Below are 7,490 nucleotides of genomic sequence, written 5' to 3' on the forward strand. Positions count from 1 at the left end.
CTTCCTCCTCCCCCTCCCATGCCCCTCCCCTTCTCCCCTGCTTTCTCCCCTGCCCTTCTACCTCTCCTCAACTTCCCGTGAGTGCCTCCCATTGGCAGCATCTAAAATCAAATGCTAACAGGCTTGCAAAAGTGCCCAGGAAAAGCAGGCTTCAGTCTTCTGGCCACATCACTGAGCAGATCCTACAGGGAAGGCGAGAGACCGTTCATCACCCCTGGAGCTTTGCTGGTAAGCCTCAGGGAACGTGTGGAGGGTGTCCTCACAGACCGAGGCACCCTGATGAATGTCGTGTCACGGGGCCTCTGGGCGCCCAGACCCAGAATTGGAATGTGTCCCCATGTTGAAGGTGGGGTATGGGGGGAGGCAGGTGGGTCCTGCATGAATGGTTTGCCATCCTCGGGTAAAAAGTGATCCCCCTCCCTTTGTTCCAGGAGAGCTGGTTGTTTGGGAACCCAGCTCTGCCTGGCTTCCTGTCTCGCCACCAGACACGCGTGGGCCCTCACCCTCCACCATGATTGCAAGGTTCCTGAGGCCTCAGCAGAAGCCAGTGCTGGCGCCATGCAGGTCCGTGAGCCTGATAAACCTAGTCTCGTACACCCTTTACAGCAACGCGGAGCAGACAACACAGACACGTATGCTGCTTGAGGGCATCTCCAGGGTGGCTTCTCCTCGGTCCGTCCTTAAGACGGGCTTCTGACGAGGAGACGTTGTCGTCTGTGCACCCTTAGTTGTGTCGTGCAAGGGATCAAGGCTTTCCTGGTAGAAAATGCACCCCGGGCTTTCTACCCTTCTCTTCGTTCCTTTCACTCAGGCCGTCAGAATCGCGTCCCAGTGACTCTCCTTCAACCACGGGCCCCTGCGAATCTATTTCAAGGAACACGTGCATGTCTGCTTATCACTCTCCCCATAGCTGCGGTCTCATCAGGCCGAGCCCTTGCTTTGAAACAATCAGCTGCAGCGTTTCGTTCACAGGACACTATCCAACTCTCTGACTTGGCAGTTTGGGCCTTTGGAAACCTCCCTTTCTTCAGCATGTCTTCCTATGACACAAGTAATTCATGGCAAAACATAAAGGAAAAGACGCATCTTCCCCAAAGACCATGACATCCTGTGTGTCTCCCTCGTGTAAACACAGATGTGCAAGAAACACATATGTGCTTTTGAATAAAAGCCTCTTCTTATGGTGTTGTGTAAGTTGTATTTTTTGTTCTGTTTTGTTTTAGTTGGAGTCTCACTCTGTCGCCCAGGCTGGAGTGCCATGGCACGCTCATGGCCACCCCAGTGTTAACCTGCTGGGCTCCAGCGATCCTTCCGCCTCAGCCTTCCAAGTAACTGAAACTACAGGCGCGTGCTACCCTGCCCGGCTAATTTTTGATTTATTGTGAGACAAGTTCTCGCCAAATTGCCCGGGCTGGTCTGGAACCCGCGAGCTCAGACAATCCATTCACCTCAGCCTCCCAAAGTGCTGGGATGTCAGGCTGAGCCACCAAGCCTGGCCAAGTTGTATTTTTTAAAACGAATTATGAACCCTTTCCTTCTAATTGGCGCCCAGAATTAGCTACCGACAAACAGCAAGTTCCAAACGCAGGAGGAATGAGACCACAGTCTGTGACCCAAATGTGGTAGAATCAGAAATGAATGATAAATGTATAGTCCCCAAGCACAACCACTTGACCTCAAAAAACAAGCAAGTATAAGCATCCTCTTAAAAACTCGTGGGTCAAGGAAGAAAATAAAAGCTGATATTATACAACTATGTGACGGTGATGACAACCAGAATGACATGCGATAAAATTTTTTATTTTTCTGCCAAAACTACCTCTAGAAGCAAATGTAAAACCTTAATATTTTCTGTATTAAACAAAAGAAGAAAAACAAGCAAACAAAGCCTTCCACCCAAGTTAGGGAAAGAACGCACGCTCGGGAAACAGGCGTAGATGGAGTCAAGTCAGGGTAGAGCGTGAGGAGCTGGAGACAGAAAACAGTGGAGTCCACAGATAAAGCACGGTGTCGTGCTCTGTGTGTGTGTGTGTGTATGCAGCACACGTGTGTATTTACGCGTGCTCAAGGGAACAGGGGACCTGCGGACAGTCCCCAGGCCCACCTTTTCTGACAGTTCAGCAGACAAGAGACACTCACCATCCACCGTGGGATTAGCCGGGGTAACATCAGCTTCCGAAGAGGTGGGGAGCACAGGAGGAAGTGACTCATTGGGCGGGGGCGGGGCCCGAAGGAAAGCTTCCAGAGGATGCGGGTGGCTGAGCTTGACGGGAGGCCCCCAGTGCATGCAGGAGGCTGGGAGGTCTGAGGGTGGCAGCCGCGGGGGCTGTTTTCGAGGCGCTGGAATGTTCTCCATGCCTAATCGGCTCTGGACCACTATGGGACTAGAAGCCGCCCCGCCGTGTCACATCGCACGATGTGCTTTCTTTAGGACCTGCGATGATTTTGAGTCGGGTGATCTGTTTTTAGAGCCTGCCTGGTATCATTAGTCATTATGACTTGGGAGATTCCCAGACATTGTGTTTTTCTGTATCTCAGCTGACGATGTGAGCCTGCAAAGACATATTGGTATCTGCCTCTTCCCACGAAGGCCACGCGGCGTGGCTCTCAGAGTGGCCAGGAAATGGAGACTCTGTAAAACCATATGGAAGTCTGCTCATTCTTTTGTTTATTTGTTGGTTAGAGACAGGGTGACTCTCTGTCGCCCAGGCTGGAGTGCCGTGGCACCAGCATAGCTCAATATGATCTGAAGCTCCGGGCCTCAGGTGATCCCCGCACCTCAGCCTCCCGAATAGCAGGGATTACAGACCCGCACCACCACACTGAGGCTAGTTTTCGGGTTTTTGGGTTTTGTTTTTAGAGAAGAGGTCTCGCTATGTCATTCAGGCTGGTCTCAAACTCCTGGCCCCAAGCAATCCTCCCACCTCAGCCTCTCAAAGCACTGAGATTAGAGGTGTGAACCCTTGTGCCTGACCCATTAATTTTAAATATTTAGGAATTTATCTGTTGAGTATCTCATGACTAAGTTGTAGTAGTTTATATAATAAGAATGCAATAGGATAAATGAAGTATGTAGAACTTCCCCCCCAGTATATATATTTTTATTGTCTTTGTTGTTTTGAGTGATTTCAAAGTGCAAACTTCTAAATTCAGTACGATTCTACTTTGGGGGAAACGAAACAATGTTATCCCCTCACTGCATGTGCGTGTGTGTTTGTGAAAGGCAGCTGTGAACACTGGTGCCTGGGCTGAACCAGGAAGGTTTTGGAGACGGCAAGCAAGGAAAAGGAGAAGGACGCTGCATTTATATCGCTTTGTACATTTGCTTGGTGGCTACAGTAATCAGTTATTTTATAGTTTTGGAAGAAGAGGCACTAACATTTCTGGAAGTACAAAGCTATCCTGGTTTGGGGGTTGCTGTTTGCCAGTGCTGGGCTAGTTGGGGTCTTTGAGTTTGGTTCACGTGGTTTCACGGCTACTCTAGAGGGCACTGGCTATGACATGGCCAAATGTGCTGGAAAGGGTGACCCTCAACACCTGGTTGGCTTTTCTTTTCTTTTTTTTTAATAGCATCAGCAAGGGGTCCTGCCAGGTGTAAGCTGGGAGAGCTGGAATCTAGTTCCACCCAGGAACTCCATGACCATGACCTTGGGAAAGTCCTTCACTTTCTGGGTTTCCATTTCTTCCCACAGATGTGAGTGGAGAACAAGGTAATGATGACAGTTCCCCTCAGGTCATGTTATGACCCCCGAAATGGTTTTTCAATAACGCTTAGCACCTCAGCTTCACAGCTGTTGTTGATTCCTTTTTTATGACTCCCATGACTCTAAATAGAATTCACGTAGCAAGTATTTAAAAGCATGTTATGAGGGGGACAGAGAAAGGATAAGAGGGTTAGACCTCATCCAGGAGATGCTTCCCGCCCAGCTGGGCAGAAAATATGTGAATTCACCAAGCTGGGAGAGGCCGTCCATGAGCTATACATGAAATTGCAGAACAGACTGATAAAGGCTCTGCCCAAAAGTGCTGTAGAAGTAAAAAACAATGACAACACGATGCGGTAACTTCTTGAACAATAATGTGATCTAGGTGGCACTGGAATGCAAAGAAGGGACTGACCATTGCACTTGGGAACTAGGGGAATCGCTTGACAAAGCGGACAGAGGAAAGGGAGAGGGAGTGTGACTTGACACCTTTTAAAGGTGGGCACAGAGGCTGGGAGAGTGTGGCACCCTGCCCAACTCTGCAGACAAAGGGAGAGAGATATCAGCCACAGCAGATTAGACCACGGCATCCAAATCCCTTGGGAAAAAATTTAGACTAGCTCCCACACTCACTATATTTGATAACTAGTGAAATTGCCTCTCAGAGGCCAAGAGACATGTTTAAAGAATCACAATCGGGAAGCCATGTGGCTGGAAATAAAATATGGGGCCATCTCCAAAACCCCTCCTCTTCCCATTCTACTCCCCTCCCTCCTTAAAGGAAGCCATGTGAAGCTAAGTCCTAGGAGATACCCTCCCTCCTCAGTAAAGGGAAACAGTACATTTAATTTATGAATCAAAAATGTTTTCCCTATATAGAAATTGACAAGTGGCAGTTAAAATTCAGTAGGCCAGTTTGTGAAGTATTGCCATCTTAACAGTAATCAGTCTTCCAATCCATGAATATGGTATGTCCTTTCCATGTATTTAGGTCTTCTTCAATGTCTTTCATTGCTGTTTTATAGTTTTCAGTATATAAATCCTAGATTCCTTTCATTAAGTTTATTCCTAGTAGTTTATTCTTTCTGATTATATTGTAAATGGAATTGTTTTCTTATTTTCATATTTGGATTGTTCATTGCTTATGTATTAGAATACAACTGCTTTTTGCATATTGGTCTTGTATCTTGCCACTTTGCTAAATCAGTTTATTAATGAAAATTTTTGTGTTTGTGTGTAGATTCCCCAGAATTTTCTATACACAAGAGCATGCCTCTACAAATACATTTAATTTTTTTTTTTGAGTTGGAGTCTCTCTGTCACCCAGGCTGAAGTGTAGTACACAGCCACCCCAGCATTGACCTGCTGGGCTCTGATGGTCCTTCTGCCTCAGCCTTCCAAGTAGCCAGAACCACAGGCGCACACTATCATGCTCAGTTAATTTTTTATTTATTTTGGAGATGAGATCTCGCCAAGTTGCCTGGGCTGGTCTCGAACCCATGGGCTCAGACAATCCACTCGCCTCAGCCTCCCAAAGTACTTGGATTACATACTGAGCCACTGAGCCCAGACAGTTTTACTTTTTTTTTTTTTTTTGAGTTGGAGTCTCACTCTGTCACCCAGACTGGAGTGCAGTGGCCACTCCCGGCCACCACAGCCTCAACCTGCTGGGCTCCGGCAATCCTTGCGCCTCAGCCTTCCGAGTAGCCGGAATTACAGGCGCACGCTACCACACCTGGCTGATTTTTGATTTATTGTAGAGATGAGGTCTCGCTGCCCAGGCGGGTCTCGAACCCGCGGGTTCAGGCAATCCACTCACCTCAGCCTCCCAAAGGCGCGGGATTACAGGCTGAGCCACCGAGCCTGGCTTACTTCTTTATTTCTGATCTAAATATATTTTTCCACAGATTTGGTGCAATCCATATTAAAATCCTAAATGGCTTCTTTAGCGAAATTGACAAACTAATCCTAAAATTAGTATGAAAATGCAAGGAACCTGAAATAGCCAAAACAATCTTGAAAAAGAAGAATTGAGAATGAAAACTCACAGAACCTGATTTCAAAACTTACTGGAAAGCCCAGCAAGCAAGACAGTGTGCTACTGCAACAGGGTGAGTTACACAGAACAGGAGGTGGGGTGCAACCTGGAATTATCCTTTGGAGGGCGGGTCCCTTGTAGTCCAGGCTTCCCCCGCTAGGTAAGTCTTCCGGGAGACCATCGGCATCAGTGTAACAGCTTGTGTTGTTGTGAGAGGCTGCATTCGGTTGTGCTCATCCCGAGTCGTGGCAAACAGGTGACTGGTTCTTCCATCATGACAACCCACCTGCCCACACCACACTGAATGTTCAGCAGTTTTTGACCAAAAAGGGCGTGACCCCCATGCCCCACTCTCCCTATTCACCCAATCTCACCCTGAGCAACTTTTTTGTTTGTTTGTTTCCCTGGGTGAAAAAAATCCTCAAAGGGAAATGTTTTGCCGATGTGGAGGAGGCAAAACAAAAAAACAGCAGAAACACTAAAAGCCATCCAAATGGACGAGTTCGAAAACTGTTGAGCAGTGGAAAAAGCATCTCGATGGGTGTATTGCCTCAAACGGAGAGGACTTTGTAGGTGACTGAAGTTTAAGCATGTAAGAACAAATACACAATTCTTTATAAATGAATTCCAGGTTTTGGGGGTCCCTCCTCGTATAATAAAATTGAAAATCTAGAAATGTACTCATACATTTAAGTCAACTGATTTTCAAAACGTTGGAAGTTTGCCAGGATAATTCTGTAGGGGAAGAGTAATATTTTCAACAAATACTTCCAGGAAAGTGGGATATCTGTGTGCAAAAGAATGAGGCTAACAATTTCATGCCATATAAAAAAAAAGTAACGACAAACAGATCCGTAACCTAAGTAGAAGAGCTAAAGTGAAAAAAAAATCTTGAGGGAAAGCATACAGGTAAATCTTCATAATCTTGGCAATGGACTCTAGACAAGACACCAAAGCCACAAACAAGAGACAATCCAAGTGAAGTTGGACTTCATCAAAATGTAAAACTTTTGTGCTTCGCTGGACACTACCAAGAAAGCGAAAAGACAACCCAAACAATGGGAGAGTATATTTGCAAACTATACATCTGATGGAGACTTGTGTCCAGCACATAATGAACTCTTACAACTCAACAATAGAAAGACAAATCACCAGGTTAAAAACTGAGCAAAGAATTTAAATAAACACTTCTCTAAAGAAGATACACTAGTGGCCAAAAAGAACATAAAAAGATGCTTTTGTCATCAGTCATGAGGAAAATGCAAGTAAGAAACATGACGTGATGTCATTCCACATGCACTCGCATGGCTGGTATCAAAAAGATAACAAGCGTGGGTGGGGAAGGGAGGGAATTGGAGCACCATGCATTGCTGGTGGGAACAGAAACTGTCCAGCCGCTTTGGGACACAGTTTGGCAGTTCCTCGGAAATTAAATGTAGAGTGATCACATGACCCTGTAAGTCTACAACTAAGTATATACCCAAGATAATTGAAACATGTTCTCACAAAAATTGTACACAAAAGGTCACAGCAGCATCGATCATAATAACCAAAAGGTCGAAACAACTCCAATGTCCATCAACTGCTGAATAAACTGACAGAATGTAGCATATCTGCGCAGTGAAATATTTGGTGAAAAAAGCACTGATGCGTGCTATACCACGGATGAACCTTGGAACACAAGTCAAAGAAGCCAGTCACAAAAGGCCACATATCACACGCACTTCCATCTAAGTGAGAAGTCCAGA

This window comes from Carlito syrichta, unplaced genomic scaffold (assembly GCF_000164805.1).
Source record: "Carlito syrichta isolate Samal-C Ts95f unplaced genomic scaffold, Tarsius_syrichta-2.0.1 Scaffold99398, whole genome shotgun sequence".
Classification (NCBI taxonomy): domain Eukaryota; kingdom Metazoa; phylum Chordata; class Mammalia; order Primates; family Tarsiidae; genus Carlito; species Carlito syrichta.